This window comes from Phyllopteryx taeniolatus, chromosome 12, assembly GCF_024500385.1.
Source record: "Phyllopteryx taeniolatus isolate TA_2022b chromosome 12, UOR_Ptae_1.2, whole genome shotgun sequence".
Taxonomy (NCBI): domain Eukaryota; kingdom Metazoa; phylum Chordata; class Actinopteri; order Syngnathiformes; family Syngnathidae; genus Phyllopteryx; species Phyllopteryx taeniolatus.
The window spans coordinates 8557377-8578452 of record NC_084513.1 but is presented as its reverse complement, the minus strand read 5'-3'; the positions used below and the strand labels follow the sequence as shown (position 1 = coordinate 8578452).

Genomic DNA, 21076 nt, shown 5'->3' with positions numbered 1-21076 from the left:
AATGGACATAACTTGGCGGTGTAACCGTAGTGGTCTGTGGGTGAAAAAAAGAAGCAATTGCAATTCAACATTTGATCTGCCATTTTAATTAAGGAAAGATACGACCAAAGTGATTGGATAATGACCCAAAAACAGGAGGATTATTTACTGTTAGTCGGTGGGCCCCATGCAGCATGTATTATTCAAGTCGCTCCGCCGTTGGAGGGTGAGCGCCCAATGACGTCAGGAGGAGGGAGAGGGAGGAGGAAGAAGAGGAAGAGAAGGAGGAGGAGGAGGAGGAGGAGGAGAGGGAGTATGTGACACTGGTGGTTGGATGTACCCGGCGAGCAGGGGCGGGTTACACCGGACCGGACCGGAGAGGCTGGGTTACTCGGACTCGTCGGACTCGTCGTCGGCGTTCTCACCGTGAGTAAAGACGACCCTCGTTCAGTTCGAGGGTCCAGCGTCCTCTTGCACGCGGCTGCTGGCAAAAATAGGGAAAAGTTCCAAGTTGACATGTTGTCGTCGCTGCCTGGCTCCCTTGTGCATGTTTGTTTCGGAGTGGCTCAAACGGTGACCGCCTTGGCATAACGGGAGGAAAGTTTGTTGCGCAAGTCCGGGAAAGGTGGACTCAAAACAACAACAACACTTTATTGAATTACAGCGTCGTGATTATACTGCATATTGTAGAAGCAGTGTTTTATGTTGCTCTTCTTTTCTCTCCGATTGGGTTTTGGTGGACTCTGGCAAGCGAGTTGACAAAACAAAACAAAAAACAGCAGTTAAACGCGTAAGCGCGACGTGCCTTGAGTTTCAGTGTCATGTTTGCCCTTTTTTTCACATCCGTCCATGTTTTTCTAAATTTCGGGTGAGCTGGATTTCCCAGTTGACCTTTGGTGGGGGAAGCGTTATACACTCTGAACTGGTCGTCAGCCAATAGCAGGGCACACATAAACAAACATCCATTCAAATTCACCTTCACACCTATGGACAATTTAAAGTCCTAAATAAGCCTAACATGCATGTTTTTGGAATGTGGGAGCAAGATGGAGTAACCGGAGAAAATGCACACGAGCAACGGGGAAAAGATGCAAACGCCACACGGTGCCAGAGACAAGACACGAACCCAGAACCTCAGATCTGAGGCAGAAGTGCGAACCTCTAATCCACGTTGCTGCACCTTTGCATACAATATATCATTAAAAGTATGGTATCCTGTATATAGTACACTAAAATTGTCCATAGGTGTGAATGTGAACGTGAAAGATTATTTGTCTGTGCCCCATGATTGACTGCCGACAAGTCTAAGGTGTACCCCACTTCTCTTGTCAAAAGTCAGCTGATAGACTCCAAAGAGGTTCTCTAAATTGTCCATTGGTGTGATTTTGTTGATTCTCGAAATGTGCCCTATGATCGACTGACGACCACTCCAGAATGGAAGCGGCTTTCACGCACACTGGATTTACATAACATACAGTATGTTGACTGTTAATATTGCAGAGCCGAGCATGATGTGATGATGATTTATTATGCTGTTACACATGCAAGCTTGATTTAATTATGTGGTCAGTGTTCGTGCCCCAACAATACTTTCCTATGTGACACATTTTCAAGCTGCCATCAATCTCTCAACTTTCCTGGAATGTACTTGTGACGCTGTTTGCAGATTCCCCGTTCGGTTGCATTTTCGTTTTATTGAATTGAATGCACAAGAGTCCACACCCTCTTTTAACTGGGGATGTGGCTAGGCCTGTCACGATAATTTTTTTAAAAAGATGATGTAGTTTCCCAAAAACTATCACAATAAACAATAATATCGTTGTCGTTTTTTAAATGCCTCTGAAATAATAAAAAATAAGGCCCGCCCTTGAGCTGCAAGACTGTGGTTGTTCATCAGAAAACGAGCCCTTCACCTGTCAATCCAATATACTTTGACATTTGCTGTATTCAATGGGGGTTATGCCACAAACCTCTATTTTTAAGGACTGATCCCGCCCCGCCTCTTCCGGTCCTTTGATGTCTAAGTCAAATGACTGTATTATTTACAATTCACTCAAGGCACACGGAAAATTTTACCGAATGAGTTGAGTCGTATCATTAAAATATATTCATCCACATCAATGAACCGATCGTGTAATACGTAGCTAGCATAGCTATAATGTTAGCTCACTCGAGCACACTAATTTTTTTGGTCTAAACTACAAGAGACGACACAATCATTGACATTTTACTAACGTCTTTAAGCAAAGCAAACTACATCAACACAACATTATCTTGTTATTTCCTCCTTTCGTGGTGATTTCAAGTAGCAAGCTGTTTTTTTTTTTTTTTTTCAATCTGTGAGGCCGGCTACTTGATTAGGGACAGCGAGCAAGACGGCAGCCGACTGAGCTTGTTGTCGCCGTGCTTTTGCACACAAAACATTCTGAACTCGTATCCCCCATTCAAAAGAGGGGTTTACACTTTGTTTGTGGAATGCTAACAAATATAATACTGAGGAACATAACAGTTATCATTTGGGGGAAGCCAGCAACCCCACAAAAGTTATTGTTTTAACTCGCCCTGAAGCGTTAAAACTTGGGACAGTACGTATCGACGGAAAGGCATGGAGAATGCTGAGTTGAAAGGAATTATGTCATACTTGTGTGACTTCATAGCGTGGCTCGACTCTTTGTGACTGACTGGCTCCAATTCAGCCTTTGATCATCCACAAGCTCCAAAATAGAATAGGCAATGTGTCGCAATACTTTTCATTGGCATAATGTTTATAAAGGTTCTTCACGTCACTCTTCATTTTGCCCGGCCTATGCTTCGCTCAGCGGTGCCCTGTGCTGTGTGGCACATTTAAAAAAAAACAAAAAAAGCACACATCAATGATTGACTGCCATGCTTTTTGTCCTCTGAAACTTGAACCGTTTTATTGTACTTCGGGAGCATGATGTTGCATTAACTGGCAGATGGTGTTTACAAAAATCAAACGATAGGTCGATAAAGTAATTATTAGGCTATACACAATAGCGATCACCAATAACCAATCAGCGAGTTTAAAAAAAAAACGATAACTGATCCGATCACAAGATGGAGCAATGTGTCTATTTAAATGACTTGTTCATTTACTGTATATACTTGTGTAATTAATTGCTTAAAAATATATATTTACAATTAATAATGTACCTCTGTTCATCTATTTATGCCAGTGAGGCATACTGACAGACAGAACAAATGAATGGTCTTCTATTAGATGGCAGGAAGTACATACAGTAATTAATGTATCCACTTTTTGTGACATTTTTGTTTGTTGGTGTGCCGTGAGATTTTCCAATTGTAAAATATGTGCCTTGGCGCCATAAAGGTTGGAAATCACTGCTCTACTCAGATCATGTATTCTAATCAGTCAGGTCAAACCAGCATTACAACATGACAGAAATAATGAGTGCTAACTTACCTTAATTAAATTACTTCACACACACCACAACATTAGAGCATGATTCGACAGACGCCACCATGTTCGCTTACAACCGTTAGTGCTAGGACTAGCTTGCTAGGCTACATAACATTTTGTTGCCTGCTTGCGAGCCGTATCGTATTAAAAGTACGTGAATATACCACAAGCAATCCTTGAATTAAAGTCTCTCCCGAGCACCGGTGACCACCAACACAGGTTTTTCACCATTTTATTCTTTTAATACACACGGCACGAGCCATTGTTGTTCGATGTGCCGGCTAAGCAACTCCGTACACCAGTTGACTAACATGCATGTGATATGGTGTTCATTCACTAATACTTTCGATAGAAACACTATAGACTTTAATTACTTGTGCTAGAATCACTTATAACAACACAGGTTATATTAACATATCAACTCACAGGTTCTTACAGGTGTCTAGAAACTAAAAAAGAATCCCACCACACCGCTCGACAGTAGCACTACCTTGCTCATTTTCCCACATCCTGTCCTGCCCTTTTCTGTCCTCTCTTATCTGTTTCTCTTGGTTAGTTATTGCATGTCCTCACCAGGTGTGTCCAAAATCTACAAGTAACTGTTGTAATGTTACTTGTGTTCAAATATCTGGACTGTCTCACTATTGTTCTGCTGTGGTTTTCACCCCTAGTCCCCTTGTCCACTCTGCCTGTCCTCTAAAACCCTTTTCTGTCCGGCTGCATCCTAATTCCTTCCACCTTATTTAAGCCCCCAGTTCTAATGGGAAAAACAACAACATAACAACCATAACACATTTTCCCACGTCTTTGGGAGATTTTGAGCCATCCATTATCTGAGCCGCTTCTCCTCCCGTGGGTCGCGGGCATGCTGGAGCCTATCCCAGCTATCATCGGGCAGGAGGAGGGGTACACCCAGAACTGGTTGCCAGCCAATCGCAGGGCACATACAAACAAACAACCATTCGCACTCACAGTCACACCAACGGGCAATTTAGAGTCTCCAATTCATGCATGTTTTTTGGGATGTGGGAGGAAACCAGAGTTCCCGGAGAAAACCCACGCAGGCACGGGGAGAACATGCAAACTCCACACAGGCGGGGCCGGGGATTGAACCCGGGGCCGGGGCGGGGGCCGGGGATTGAACCCGGGTCCTCAGAACTGTGATTATACCAGAATTATACTGGTGGCATATTGACAGATTCCTTATTGATGGAAAAAGTCAGATAAGTGTTCATGTTTCCTGTTGCCAGCTTGCTTTACGAGTTTACGCAAAAGCTTCATCCATCAACAAGATCACACAGTGACTGATAACATTGTTATAAGGAGTCCGTGTTCGCTATTTCATCACTGTCACCCAACGCTCTTTCGCAACAGCTTCAGCGGTCCATCTTAAGCGGTTTGATGTCAGCTCACTGACTGAAAATGACGTGTGTTGAAACACCATGCGTGGTGGGAAACATGAAAGAGCTTTTAATCTGCTAAGATTTTGCATCTGTTACTTGTGGAAAATTAAAACGGCAAGATTAGAGGGTAGCTGATTAGTGCCACCAATGCCTCAGTCTAATCATGATTTACGTCAAAACACAAACGTTTTTAATAAGTTAAACGCCCACCCATGTCTAGCCTAAGTCAAGATAATGAATATTTGTGAGCTGCTGGGCTAATGTCTTAACGTGTCATCTGAATTATGCTGGGTAGCGCAATCAATTGTCAAGGGCAGTGCTGACTCCCGGAGAAAAGCAGCAAAAGTGTGCCATCAGAAAACAGTGGCTCAGTCAGCTCTGGGCTCTTTGGCCACTGACATTGTGTTAGAGCTTTGCATGCGTAATACCTTCTCTGTGAAGATTTGGGCCTACTCACTGTTTTTGTGTGTATTTAACAAAGCTGTTGATTAAATATACCTGGTTTGTATCATCTGCTAATCCCTGAATGACCACAGTTAATTTTAAACAGAATCTCTGGAAATAGAAACAGCACAAGGCGTGTAGTTCCTAATGGGAATGCTTTCAGTTGTGCCTTTTGTTAGTCGTTTGTGGGTTTGGGCTTTGTGACAGACTGGCTTGCCGCCCAAAATCTTGGGAATTTTCCGAGAGTCCCCTGTTTGTTGAAAAGGTTTTCTCAACCAAGCTATGTAACCGTTAGAAATCTCCTTCCATAGTTTGTATTGTTGCCTGAGAGTGGAGGAAAATAGCTGGTAAACGTAATGCTATTTGTTATTGCATCACACTAATCTAGGTTTTTCGATTGCAAAGTTCATCAGTTTATCAGAATCTGAATCATAATCCTCTTTACTTGCCAAGTAAGTCAAAAACACACAAGGAATTTGTCTTCGATAGTTGGAGCCGGTCTAGTATGACACTTTGACAATAAATACTTCCATCCATCCATTTTCTGTATCGCTTATTCTCCTTTTGAGACATAAAAACACACTACGGAGAGTCACTTAGCCTCTACCAATATAATGGAAAGAGGGAAGAAGCTGTTGGAATGTGTGCTGGTTTTAGTTTGCATTGATCGATATCACCTACCTGAGGGAAGGAGCTGGAAGAGGTGGTGACCAGGATGTGGAGGGTCCAAGAGGGTTTTGAATGCGTCTTAGTTCTGGCAGCGTGCAAGTCCTCAAGAGTGGGTAAGGGCTACCAACAATTTTTCCGGCAGTCCTCATTGTCTTTTGGAGTTTGTGCTTTTTTGTGGCAGCACCAAATCAGACTGTGATTGATGAACACAGGACTGATTCGATGACTGCTGTGTAGAACTGCCTCAACAGCTCCTGTGGCAGGCCGTGCTTCCTCAGAGGCTGCAGTAAGTACATCCTCTGCTGGGCCTTTTTGAGGATGGAGTTGATACTGGTCTCCCAGTTCAGGTCCTGAGAGACTGTAATTCCCAGGAACTTGAAGGTCTCAAAGTTTGACACAGGGCAGTTGGACAGCGTGAGGGGCAGCTGTGGCGAAGGATGCCTCCTGAAGTCCATGATCATCTCTACTGTCTCTATCATCTTGAGCTTTTTCAGCTCCAGGTTGTGTTAGGCGCACCACAGGTCCACTTCCTGTCGATATGCAGACTTGTCACCGTCTTTGCTGAGGCCGGTGACTGTGGTGTCGTCTGTAAACTTCAGTAGTATCAAGTGCAAAGGTAAAGGTTCTGAATTTGAATCTTACCTGAGAAGGTTCTCTCTCAAAGACTTTCATGTTAGGTTAATTGAACACTCTAATTTGCCCATAGAGGTAACTGGTTGTTTGTCTATATGTGCCCTGTGATAGATTGGCGACCAGTCGAGGGTGTAACCTGCTTCTTTCGCCAAAGGTCAGCTGGGATAGGCTCCATTTGAAGATTTCACAAGTCTATCTTTCTGTATCTTATTTTTGTTTACATGTTCATTTGTTTGACCATAAAAAGATGTTCCAATTATACAAGTTATTATAATTGTCATCATGTGTACCCTGCATTGCAGTTAGCCTACTTAGACAGGTCTTTGTGTCGTGTAAAGTGGATTTGTATCGCATACTTGTTTTTCACAACACTATCACAGATTCAGGTCAGTATTTTGCACTGACATCTTTACAAGATCTCTTCAAAGTAAATCACTCTTTCAACCTTGTCCAACATGTTCCCCATTCCCTCAAGGAGTCCCATTGTGTCTGCTAACAGACTGCTTTTGATAGCTGTTTCACTTTATTAGTCATTCAAAGAACCAGGTCTTGTCCGCTTGAGACTAAAGATGACTGTATTATCAACCTGTAATGAACTAGCAGCTTGAGTCATTTTGATTATTACTGAGTTTATGCTGCAGCGTATCCTCGTCCTCATTGGCTTGAAATGTTTTGGTTTGTCATTAAAGTGTTGGTTGTTTTTGTATGTTGAATTAGTTTGCTGCCTCAACATTTCTTACGGCCACAGCCACATATAAACCAAATTCAAAAAGAAAAAAAAAAACATCTACGTCAGTTTGTTTTGGTTTTGCATCACATGATACGGTTATATATATGTTCATTGTACTAGTGAGAGGAGCTAAAAGGAGCTGTGTGCGCCTCTGGAGTCACACAAAAAACATGAGCAAGGGCCTTAACCGTTTTTTTTGAGTCGATTTTATGTCTATACTGGTAAGAAAATTGAAAGTAGAAATCACTGAAGTCTATTTTCAGAGTAATTATAATGATGAATGTAAAAATCAATTCGATCGCCCATATTCTCAGCCAACGATATAATGTAGACGTCGAGACCTACTATTGATTTTATATCATTGCATAATTTTAAAGTTGTTAACTGTTAGATCTTCACCTTTTACCACTGCATAGGCTACAGATTCATAACACACTCACAACTAGTAAGACCTTTTATTTTCCCAAAGTACATTTTTCCTCTTTGGTGTGACCTTTAAAAAATGGTTTCATGTGTTTCAGTCGACCGAGCTCAACAGGCTGCCTCCAAGCCTTTTTTCGCTGCATTGCTTTGCCATTCCAGCCCTGATTGTGGTCAATTCATCTGTCATGGTTGCCCCTGCAGTCTGGGAGGAGCAGACAGTGATGGATGCTAATCACTTTGCCCAGGAGTCCATCCAACCTCACAGCGCATAACAGGCTTTTTCCGCCTCAAACTAAAGGCACTGATTCTCTGTCACATGCAGCAATGTGTAGAACAGTGTCAAGACATGCAGTCCCATGGAAATATAACATTGACTCTTCAAAATGAATTACAAAACTTAAAATTAACGTTACTGAATATTTTAAGGAAATAACCATTTATAAACAACAGTTTTTACAGTGTTTGCTTTAGAGCACGGTTACAACAAAAAATAGCAATTTGCTTAGGCCGTTGAGGCCAAGAAAGAAAATAAATACAGTTAGTTGCTTCTCACAATGCCTTTTATTTTCCACTCTTAACAGAATTAGGGGGAAAAACTGGTATTTACTGCCCAGTGATGTTTATCATCCTGAAACCTACTTTCCATAGACCTCTTTATGTGATGAGTAATTGTTGAGTGGATGTTCAACCAATAAGTTTTGAAGACTTTAGAAAGAATAGTTAAGAACTGTGAGATGGTGATGTGGAACTTAATATGTTTGTATCATTTAGGTTGTATAGTTCCTTTGTATGTAAGCAATATATTAATTGTGCTAGAGCTAAGAGGAGGGCCTGCTTGCCGGATGGAGAAATTTACGTGATTTCAATTTACCAGTAGTCAATTTTTAGTCTTTAAAAGTTAATTTAGTGTAAGTGAGCATTATTCACTTTTTATGTTGTGTTATTTTCTTCAAATCTATACCGAAAAGAGTCTGATGGCAGCGCAGTTTAGCACCTCCTATCCTAAATCCTAGTTTCTTAAACTGATTCTTCTTGCTCTATCCTTGTGGAATTACGCCTCTGTGTGTTTTTTTTATTTTTTAATTTTATTTTCATGACAAAGTTACAAGTCATAAATATGCACTCAAGAAGGGTTGCCCAACATTTTATCACATAGGGTAGCATTTCAAACCAAAGTATCTACTGTTCATATGCTGCTATGGTGTGTTTTTAGTAGGCCTAAGTGAGATTCATAACTACTTTTTCAAATAAAAGGAACAGATTTGATCTTTACACAAATGTTCAATATTAAACAACTAAATAAATTTTCAGTGGGTTTTGCTTTTCATTTCCATAGTTAGTCTGAGTTCACTGTAGAAGTGGAAGTATCCTGACCTCTGTTTTGAACTACTTAATCAAAATGGGCCTTACTGAGTCTGAAAATGTCTCCCGCTTACTTAGTTTACTCACAAGGCTATTTGTCCGTCACAGAGTGTGACAGAGAAGGATAGTCCCTCGGTAAGATTGTTTTGGCCCATGTCCCATACATGCATTGAACTGCAAAGCCGAGGTATGAGGTCTGTCCCTCTGCGTGAGTGGAATTCATGCTGGGAAAGTTCAGTTCACGTCGTTTTCAATGGCACTCAATGTGGGCCTTGTATTCAATTTCTGGGTTGATTGACATTTAGAAGTGCTTGCTGCGCCAAGCAATTCATTATAATTGGTTGTTTGTGGCTATGGTTCAAAGATGAAATTGAATTTGAATGTTGAGTATTGACATGTGATTAGGCCACAACTGAGGGAAGTTGCAGAATAGACATGACAACGTACAGTATCTCAAGGAGCCAACGCAGTGTTTATTGATGCCTATGGTCTGTGTTGACTTCATCCATCAATAACATCTTCGGCTGCTTATTTAAAAAAACGTTAAGTAAACAGGGTGGCCGGCATGCATCTCTTTGACTGTCATGGTCATTAAGTCAATCAATCAGTCTTGTGGTGGGTGCCTGTGCGTTCTTTCAAGAATGAGGCAGCAGATGCTATCAAAACGATCTGTATTTAAGACCTCCAGCGAATGCAAAAGGAAGGAGTGATATTCAATTATAATTCGTTTTAAGGCCATCCTAACCGAGAACAAAGGCCAACCAACAAATGCCTTAAAACCCAGAAATCTTTCTAGGACTGCTGTTCCGGTTAATCAAACAATAACCATTAGTTTTAGTGTCCACATAAAAGAAAACTATCAGCTGCAAAAAACATTTCCTTTTCAGTCGTTCTGATAAGCTTTGCCATGGCCTACTTCCAGAAAATGCGTTTTGGCCAAATGAGCTTAACAATTCTTTTTAATCAACTTTTGGCCCTGACGAAAATCATTGACTTACCATGCGAGAAGAGGTAGGCTGCTCCTGAAAGTACCCACTGGAGATAAGTGTAATAATTGACAGAAATGACCAATCAGTCGTGCTGTCTGTGATGGTTTATGTATTGCCGGGCCAGCATCTGCAATGAACTGTGACTGGGCGGCCTGCCTTTATCAGAGACTCTGTAACAAGAAAGGGAAATTCAGAACAAAATCCCTCACGATTTTGAAATGCCTTTTTTATGTCCACAAAAAGAGCATATCTGAAGAAAAACTGATGTCCACTCACCCTGCGTGACAAGGACTACATTCTGTAAAGAATAAAAGCATAACACTGCAAACATAAAAAAAAAAAAAAACCTCCAACTCAAGTTTTACGAACCGACACAAAATTCGGTGGACATGTCTATCATAACATGACACATTGAATAGTCTCAAGTATTCATGTTCGAACGGGAGCAGGAAATTTGTCATTTTGGTTTGAAGTGGCAATTTTGGGCAATATCCAGGCCTCGTACTTTGATGACTCTATTCGCCTAAATATACCCCAATCGTAAGCAGGTATAAGGCTAATTTGCGCAAGGCATCAAAATTTAATGATCATTTCAAGGACTCACCATGAAAAAGCGGACGCGAGGGCTCATTCTTGAATATGTTTATTTTTTTTATAGTTTAGTGTAGCGTAGTCTTGTTACTTCAGCATTGTCATCAGCCTTCTTCTTTCCCTTTTGGCTTGTCCCGTTAGGGGTCGCCACAGTGTGTCATCCTTTTCCATCTCCTGCATCCTCCTCTCTAACACCAACTGCTCTCAAGTCTTCCCTCACTACATCTATCAACCTTCTCTTTGGTCTTCCTCGAGCTCTCTTGCCTGGCAGCTCCATCCTCATCATCCTTCTACCAATATACTCACTATCTCTCCTCTGGATGTGTCCAAACCATCAAAGTCTGCTCTCTCTAACTTTGTCTCCAAAACATCTAACCTTGGCTGTCCCTCTGATGAGCTCATTTCTAATTTTATCCAACCTGGTCAGTCCTAGAGCGAACCTCAACATCTTCGTTTCCGCCACCTTCCGCTCTGCTTCCTGTTGTCTCTTCAGTGCCACTGTCTCTAATCCGTACATCATGGCTGGCCTCACCACTGTCTTGTAAATTTTGCCCTTCATCCTAGCAGAGACTCTTCTGTCACATAACACACCTGACACCTTCATCCACCTGTTCCAACCTGCTAGGACCGGTTTCTTCACTTCCTTACCACACTCACCATTGCTCTGGACTGTTGACCCCAAGTATTTAAAGTCGTCCACCCTTGCTTTCTCTTCTCCCTGTAGCCTCACTCTTCCCCCTTCACCCCTCTCATTCATGCACATATATTCCGTCTTACTTCTGCTAATGTTCATTCCTCTCCTTTCCAGTGCATGCCTCCATCTTTCTAACTGTTCCTCTACCTGCCCCCTGCTTTCACTGCAGATCACAATGCCATCTGCAAATATCATGGTCCACGGGGATTCCAGTCTAACCTCATCTGTCAGCCTATCCATCACCACTGCAAAGAGGAAGGGGCTCAGGGCTGATCCCTGATGCAGTCCCACCTCCTACCTTAAACTCCTCTGTCACACCTACAGCACACCTCACCACTGTTCTGCTGCCCTCATACATGTACTGTATTATTCTAACATACTTCTCTGCCACTCCAGACTTCCACATGCAGTACAACAGTTCCTCTCTAGGAATTCTGTCATTGGCTTTCTCTAGCTCCACAAAGACACAATGTAGCCTGTCCTGAGTCTAGCCTGCACTACTCTTTTCCCATAACTTCATTGTGTGGCTCATCAACTTTATTCCTCTATAGTTCCCACAGCTCTGCACATCACCCTTGTTCTTAAAAATGGGCACCAGCACACTTTTCCTCCATTCTTCAGGCATCTTCTCACCCGCTAGAATTCTGTTAGACAAGCTGGTCAAAAACTCCACAACCACCTCTCCTAGATGCTTCCATACCTCCACAGGAATGTCATCAGGACCAACTGCCTTTCCATGTTTCATCCTCTTTAATGCCTTTGTAACTCCCCCCTGACTAATCATTGCCACTTCCTGGACCACCACATGTGCCTCTTCTACTCTTCCTTCTCTCTCATTTTCCTCATTCATCAACTCCTCACAGTATTCTGTGCCAACCTGTATAGATCTTTTTCTCCTTCTTTAGCGTCCAACCTGGCATACATATCATCATATGCCTCTTGTTTGGCCATTGCCACCTCTACCTATGCCCTACGTCACATCTCAATTGATTCCTTTCTCCTCTCCTCGGTCCTCTCAGTGTCCCACTTGTTCTTAGCGAACCTCTTTCCTTGTATGATTTCCTGTACTGTTAGGTTCCACCACCAAGTCTCCTTCTCTCCTTTCCTGCCAGAAGATACACCAAGTACTCTCCTGCCTGTTTCTCTGATCACCTTGGCTGTAGTTGTCCAGTCTTTTCGAAGCTCCTCCTGTCCACCAAGAGCCTGTCTCACCTCTTCCCGAAAAGCTGCACAACACTCTTCCTTTCCGCCACATGGTTCTCTGCTCTGACTTTGTCTTCTTAATCTTCCTCCCTACCACCAGAGTCATCTTACACACCACCATCCTATGCTGTCTAGCAACGCTCTCCCCTACCACTACCTTACAGTCAGTAACCTCCTTCAGATTACATCGTTTGCACAAGATGTAATCCACCTTCGTGCTTCTACCTCCACTCTTGCAAGTCACCCTATGTTCCTGCCTCTTCTGGAAAAAAGTGTTCACTTCAGCCATTTCCATCCTTTTTGCAAAGTCTACCACCATCTGTCCCTCCAAGTTCCTTTCCTGGATGCCGTACTTACCCATTACTTCTTCATCACCCCGGTTTCCTTCACCAACATGTCCATTACAATCTGCACCAATCACGACTCTCTCTCTGTCTGGGATGATCAGAACTACTTCATCGAGCTCACAATTACATTCTACATAACACCCTCAATTTTAGGTTTCAGCCTCATCACGATCTGATACTCTTTTCACCTGCAAGACAGTCTTAGCTAACGCTTCTTTTAAAATAACCCCTACTCCATTTGTCTTCCCATCTACACCATGGTAAAATAATTTAAACCCTGTCCCTAAACTTCTAGCCTTACTGCTTTTCCACCTGCTCTCCTGGACACACAATATATCAACCTTTCTCCTAATCATCATGTCAACCAACTCACAAGATTTTCCGGTCATAGTCCCAACATTCAAAGTCCCCACATTCAATTCTAGGCTCTGTGCTTTCCTCTTTTCTTTCTGCCCGAGAAGCCGCTTTCCACCTCTCCTTCGTCTTTGACCCACAGTAGCTGAATTTCCACCGGCGCCCTGCAGGTTAACGATGCCGGGGGCGGACGTTGTGTTGTTGTCCCGGGCCATGAGCGATCCAGTATGGAATTCTTTAGATGAAAGCATTGTCATCAGCCTGATTTGTATGAATGTTCCAGCAACCCAAGCTGTCGAAGGAACGCAAAACAATGGACATTTTGTGAAAAAACAAGTAATGTGAGAATAAAAGTGAATTTATTGAATCAAAGTTCAATCAAACAGGTGTAAAGAAGCCAGTCATCAAGTACAACAACCACAAAGCCAATCAGATTCATCACAGTTTTGAAGAAGAATCTGGTGTGATTGTGACAATAGATGTTTTTTTTGTTTTTGTTTTTTTTGATTCCATATACAGTATATGTCTACACTAAATGCTTTGAGGCCGATTCAAAACATAGGTCAGTCTAGCTGGGTCGCCATATCCCTGACAACTCTCAGCGGTTGCCATGAGAAAAAGAGGGGGCTATTGTTGTCACTTTTGTATAACTCGTATGAAGGACAGCCTTGTAATTACAACAATGCACATGCTGTGTGTGCTCAACTGTCAGACCAGTTTGACAACAAGATGAAATAAACAAGTTTGAGTAATGATTTGATGTTTTCAGACTGTCATGTAGCAAGGACAGTCCTATGATATCAAAGATCATTTTTGGTGATTTGCTTGGCGCAGTTTCATAAATCGGCATTTCATGGCATATAAATTGCTTTGTAGTTCAGTCCCACAGTATACAGTAGATTGTCTGTTTAGCTACTCACAAATGAATACTATTTTCCATCTACAAATCAATACTTTTTTTCCAAAAATGGTGATTGAATGCTGGAGTTTGACAGAAATGGACTAAGGAGTAAAAAAAAATACCTGAAACCTCCCACTTTAGTTTCTCAAGCTGCGAACCTCCTGATTAAACTGTCTGTAAAGAAGTATTGCTTAGCTACGTCATGTAACATGCTGGAAGTGGTAGATAAGAGAACCAGGACATACAACCAAACCATGCCGGCAGCACATCGTTCGAACGAAGGCAATACAAATGTGCAGCCTGTCATTCCAAACAAAATCCCAACCAGCACAGACAATGGAACAAGTTGAAATCTCTCTTTTCTTTGATTAAAAAAACAAAAAACAAAGTTAGATTGTTTAAAGTGACCGTAAGGTTTTTTTTAAACGACCCAAGCGTCATGGTACATTAGTGCTGTCACACTGCATTAAATGCCAGAGATACCAGGGTATGCTAGGGATACATTTTGTGTGGTTTAGATAACAGCAGCGCTTCTCCCTGTAATAAAGAGGGTTTGGGTTCGAAGGTGAAAATTTTGCATAGGCACATCACCGTAGACCAATATACGTAATGCTTTGACATGAGCTACCGCTGCCATATTGTGTTGACAACAAATATAAATAGGGTTCGAGATTTGCGACTTGTAGGTACGGTAATATTTCAACATGAAATTTGACAGGGTGTTGTATGAGTAGAATTAAAGTAATATGAATCAGGATGAAAATACTGTAGATAGGAACTTAACATATTTTAGGATTTTCTTCACAAGTTATAAGTTATAAAACACACAAAGGATAAAGAATCAGAGTACACCACTTGTTACACTTTATTTGAAATCACTCAGGTTTGAAGGTGTAGCCACTTCACCCACCCCATTCTACACGGACAATGGGCTTTTGTTGCAATGGTGATCGGGGCGGAGCTAGTGCGTAGCAACTAGGCGAGCGGCTACTTGTTCTCCATTAGCCCAGTCTGAAGAGAAAGGTGAGCAGGAAAAGAGCAAAAATAAAAAATAAAACATAAAAAAATAAAGCCAGATATTTTCTTTTATGGAGGCAGCACTTCATGAGCAAGCCGCCGAATAACATTAGTGTAGCCAAATTGCTGGATGACACATTGCCCAAACACAAATATAAACCCCATAACAACTCTGTCGGACATTTTAGTTTGTGCTGCCTATCAGAAGCTAGTTAATGTTAATCTGTGATAACTTCAAAGTTCTGCTTTCCTTTTGGTTTTAACATGGTGGTGCTTCTATGTAAAGCAGCGGCCAAATGCCAAACAGCTCACTGACAGACACATTTCCACACAAATGTAACTACAGAGCTCCAGACATGACATGGGAGCAAAAAATTAATTGTAGCCACACTTTAGATAAAACTCGCTTAAGGCTTACTTGTGGCCACAAAGTAGATAAAACGTTCAAGCAAAATACTAAGTTTTGTCGAGAAAGGATTTGCACTAGGCCAACAAAATACAAATTCGTAATATAAATATTGTTCTTGGACAGTTGGGGAACCACTAGATATGGTACCGTAGAGGGACATTGTGAATTGCAGTTTCTGGTGAAGGTGCACTCCATTTGTCTTCCCAGACATTCAAGTTGTTCATGTGAGGGACGTTCACATGAACCCACAACCCACAAATTTGTATTTTGTGCACACATTATGCCTACTTTGTGGCCACAAAGTAGCATTTTGGAGCCACAAATTTGTATTTCGTGACCATAAGTACATATTTTGCCACAATTTACCTTTTTTTTTTTTTTTTTTTAACTTGGTTGTTTAATTTCCCACTCGATGCATGGGCAGGCACTCCAGAGACCCAACTATTTGTATACAAGTCAATAAAGAGTCAACTTTCCAGAACATGGCCCCATAAATAATGAAACTTATATTGATGATGTTGATCCTTGGGTATCCAACTGTTTGTCATTTACTCACTTTACTGCTTTCCTCGTTTGTTTGTTTGTTTCTGTCTAATGGCATGTCATACCTCCAAATAGGGCTGCATGATTAGCTAATCGTATTTTAATCGTGATCGTAATTTTGAACACATAGGTAAGGGTTCATTAAGGGCCGGCACGGCAATCCGTGTCAAACTTCAAAATAAAAGCCTAAAATGGCATTGATGTGTAAATGTGGTAATATATGACGCTTTTCTTTTGAAGTTGGCCCTCTCAGCACATTGACGGAGAGGCGGCGTGTCACGGTAAGACACTATTAACAATAGTTGTAGCAGCTGCCTTGACTTCAACTTTTCGGCTAGCCTGACTGCAGTAAAAAAAAAAACAGAAGTAAATAGAGAGGGACCATGCACAACTGACCAATCAAGCAGAACAACAGAGACATACCCTTCCTTGACAATTCACTATATTAACGGGGCTTTTCAAATAAAATGTTGGTGCTTACTGCCTGATGTTATTGCGTTTTATGCATTAAATGTATTTGTTTCCATTAAGTTGCAATTCATGATTGCAATTTGTGATTGCATATTTATTCAGGTCGCCCTTGGTAAAGTAGAATTTTTTGGGGATACATTTATTTTTTATTATTATCTATCATTTATTCTTATTTAAAGATTCATTTTGCACGGCAAACTGTGACATATTGTTTGTTGAAAAGTAGTGCAATAAAGATAAAGATTTTCCCCTAACATGCAGAATAATCGTGATTAATAATCGTGATTATAATATTGATCTAAATAATCCCGATAATTATTTTGGCCATAATCGTGCAGCCCTACCTCCAAACATCCGTCTGCCTCTGCTGTTCCACTTCACGCTGAGTTCTGTCTTTATTACTTCCATATTCCCCATATGGATTGCCCAGTGAATGGCTGCATTACGTTGTAAAAGAAACATGGCTGCCTACGCTGACTGCAACAACTCAAGGAAATGCTTCTCGGGACTACAATCTCACATCTTGAGCTCCATAAATAATTCGCTGGAAGTCTAATTTTAACAGAAGCTGCAGCGAGCAAACACTGAAGAGAATAAAGAATCTGCTCAAGTAAATGGGGTGTTTTGTGTCGAAGATTGTGCAGTTATACGTCTATAAATGGGGTTGTTTTATACAGTACATCAGTGACGTTAATTGGCCTATGTTTTCTTCAGAGAAACCTGTCACTTTTATGTCTCATAGGTTTCGGAGTCAGTTGCACAATTCAGATAAAACATTCAACCAGACAGTGTATGTTGGACGTGAGGACAAGATGCAGAATTTTATTGAGGGACCACTACTGTAGCTATCTACATGATTTGGACAAACTTTAGTTAGTGTAATGTACTCAAGAACCACTCAGCCATGACCAAATGACCTAAATCTGGCTGACTGGAGGCCATATCTTGAAGTCTTGTACTACACATCAACATGCAGTCTTGTCTATTTCCTTCTATTCTCCACATACAGTAGGTCAGTCATCTGGGGATTTGACATTTTCATATTGAAGCAAAGATGTTGGCCAGTTATGTTTTTCTTTGAGGCAGACTATTTGAACTTGTTCTGCAACATCCTTTTTGAAATACTAGAAAAGTAATTTTTATGTATTGGCCACTTGTACAGAGTGTATCACTAGGTGTACTTAGAGCTCATACAGGTGTCATGAGCCTAATGTTACTTGAAAGTTGTCTAGTTGTAATATGATATGATTAACAGTTTAATTAAAAATTCTCTCGCGAGCAAGTTAATTCATTCATTAAGTAAGCAAACAGAGATGAGACTATTGGGCTTGACGTCTCATAAAGAACGTGGCTATGAACGAATCCCCCAGAAAGATGAGATGCACTGCAAAGGGGTGCACACAATTCATTCTTTTCATCAAGCTTGCCAATGCACACAAATATAAATGCCCTTCAGAACTAAATGCACGGAATACTTCTCATTTGGACTGTGTTGGGCAGAAAAAGCATCTTACTACAACTTTGAAGTAGCACCTGACCCAGTTAACACAATAACTGATATTTCATGATATTTTCTGTCATGAAGAGCTGTAGCTTTTATTGAAGCAGTTTTGGAAAGGAAGGCAATAGGCCCAGAAAGCAGTTTCAACTAGGGGATTTGTGTTTCCAGATAGTGCATATCAGTTTTTGCTTGGTTATGGCTAAATTAATTCACTTGAAGGTATCTACATTAATTCAACTCTCATGTGGCTGGTGGCATTCAACAGATAACCCCCAACTGAGTCCTGCACTTTAAAGCTCGGAAAAGATTCACCCGTTTTCCTTACAGCCGCTATTCTCTGTGCCAAAAGTATCGTAATCGAAGCAGAGGACAGAGGGGCCTTCTCAGATCTCACCAGCACCATGACAACAACTTGATGGACACTGGTGATTCAAAGATAATGTTTAACTTAAAAGACTGAAATTCACTCTCTCAGTAAGTTTTCAGTCATTTTACATCATGACTATTTCTACTTTTGTACAGTGTACAATTGTACAGTGTAGAACAAGCATAGGAGATACAGTGCAGCGTTAACATCACTCAAGCTGTATCTTAGTGGAAGCTTGCTTGTACCTCAAATTTTATCTTACGATACAAAGCAACAACAAAAAAATGACCATGTGACGGATCATAATTTGTGACTTAGTATTGGAAAAAAATTACATTGCGATTTTTTTGTAACCCTGCGATATATATTGCGATGTGAAAAAATACAGGATAACATACTCGTTCCATGTGAAATCCAGCACACATTTTTATTGGCAGTTTATAAGAGTTTCAGTAGAAATAAACCACGCTCAACAGAGCACAGAAGTATACTGAGATATTTGTGTGTACAAATGTTTTAACATAATATGCATTTGCATTTCTGTATTTGTGTGGATTAGTTTAAAGTAAACAACACACACTGCTGTGTGCACCTTGTGCCTGAATCAGACTACAAGATTGGAGCCCCTTTATTGGTCCGACTTGCTAGCGTGGCTGATTTCCCAGATCGGGAACAACAAAAATCCTTGCAGTGTAATCCACAACCCACAATTTGGCCCTGCGGGACCAAAATGAAAAATCTAGCACTGGGGTATTTAACAAAAATTTTAAAAACTCCAGATCGAGAAAATTTCTTGAAGCAAAGGTCATCTCATGTCTATTTGTTGTGATATATATGTAAGCATCCAGCCAAGTTGTTGTATGCTTGTAATCAATATCAGTCAAATTCAAAAACCTCATCCCGCCATCCATTTTCCTCCGCTTATCCGAGGTCAGATTGCGGTAGCAGTAGCTTTAGCAGGGATCCCCAGACTTCCCTCTGTCCAGCCACTTCATCCAGCTCTTCCGGGGGGATCCCGAGGCATTAGTCTCCCATTTTGAGGATGGAGTTGGTGTTGATCTCCCACTTCAGGTCCAGAGAGACTGTAATTCCCAGGAACTTAAAGATCTCAACGGTTGACACAGGGCAGTTGGACAGCGTGAGGGGCAGCTATGGCGAAGGATGCCTCCTGAAGTCCACAATCATCTCTACAGTTTTTTAAGCTCCAGGTACCAGGCACCACAGCTCCAGCTGCTCCACTTCCTGTCGATACGCAGACTCGTCACCGTCTTTGATGAGGCCGATGACTCTGTGTCGTCTGCAAACTTCAGGAGTTTGACAGCCGGGTGCGTTGACGTGCAGTCGTTCGTGTAGAGAGAGAAGAGCAGCGGAGAGAGGACACAACCTTGGGCCGCCCCAGTGCTGGTGGTGCGTGTCGATGAGGTGGTGTCCCCCAGCCTCACCTGCTGTGTCCTGTCTGTCAGGAAGCTGTAAATCCTCTGGCAGATGGCAGGCGACACCTTGAGCTGCAGAAGCTTGGAGTCGAGGAATTCGGGGATGATGGTGTTGAACGCAGAACTGAAGTCCACGAACAGGATCCTCTCGTAAGTCCCCGCGCCGTCGAGGTGTTCTAGGATGAAGTGTAGTCCCATGTTGACTCCATCATCCGTAGACCTGTTTGCTCGGTAGCCAAACTGCAGGGGGTCCAGCAGGGGACCTGTGACGTTCTTGAGGTGTTCCAGCACAAGGCGTTCAGAGGACTTCATGACCATAGATGTCAGGGCATTAGGTCTGTAGTCATTCAGACCCGAGATTGCATGTTTTTAATATGTGGGAGGAAACTGGAGTACCCGGAGAAAACCCTCACAGGCACGTGGAGAACATGCAAACTCCACACAGGCGAGGCTGGATTTCAACCCGGTCCTCAGAACTGTGAGGCAGACATGCTAACCAGTCTTCGAGGTTATTTTTGTTCAAAACATTTATCTTTTGCTTCATAATGGGTTTCACATAAATGCACTTTTAGTACGTGCTCAAAGTGGGAACTTCCCACTGAGAACTGCAAACAAAAATGACCCCCACCCCGCATATCTTGACTCATCAACTTTCCTTTTTTGGCTTTGGTGGGTGTACGCATGGGACTGTTTCTGGGTCCGGGCTCCAGACCCGCCATTTCGTGACCTCTACTGGAGCATAAATCGACAGAACTCCAGCATGTTGACATACAAACATTAGTGCTACCATGAGCTTACCCTAGTGAGTTATGTTGCCTGCTTGCGAGCCTTATTAAAAGTACGTGAACATTACCCCAAGCTCTGCTTGGATGTCCTCTGAAACCTTCATGACGACACCACATTTCTGGGCTGCTCCGTGTCTTGTTTGAAGGGTTAAAATCTACTATAAAGTGTGACATCGGTGCTAATCTTATGAGCATGTCTAGCTTTTCTTATCACCGGATGCTAGCACTTATGTTAGCAGAGATTCTTTGTTGTTAACTTGTTTTACGTGACAGTTTAACAGTAAACAACAGCTGGGCGTGACAATTAAGTTGAAGCAAGAACGTTTTGCCTCTTTGGAGAATGTTTTGCGAGCTCTATTCAAAGTACTATTGTGATTGGTGGACTG

General features: G+C 41.8%; 1 protein-coding gene across 7 annotated transcripts in view; it reads left to right on the top strand.

The window, feature by feature from the left end:
• Positions 1-253: 253 nt before the first annotated feature.
• The window catches only part of gulp1a (GULP PTB domain containing engulfment adaptor 1a), a 67563-nt gene continuing 46740 nt past the window's right edge, over positions 254-21076 (top strand). For 2 of the 7 annotated variants that reach the window (XM_061792672.1, XM_061792663.1), the window contains exon 1: positions 254-405. The gene's annotated coding sequence lies outside the window, so the exon portion shown is untranslated. Of the gene's footprint in view, positions 406-19987; positions 20056-21076 lie in introns of those variants that run through there. The other 5 variants (XM_061792673.1, XM_061792671.1, XM_061792674.1 and 2 more) reach the window with 4 other exon arrangements.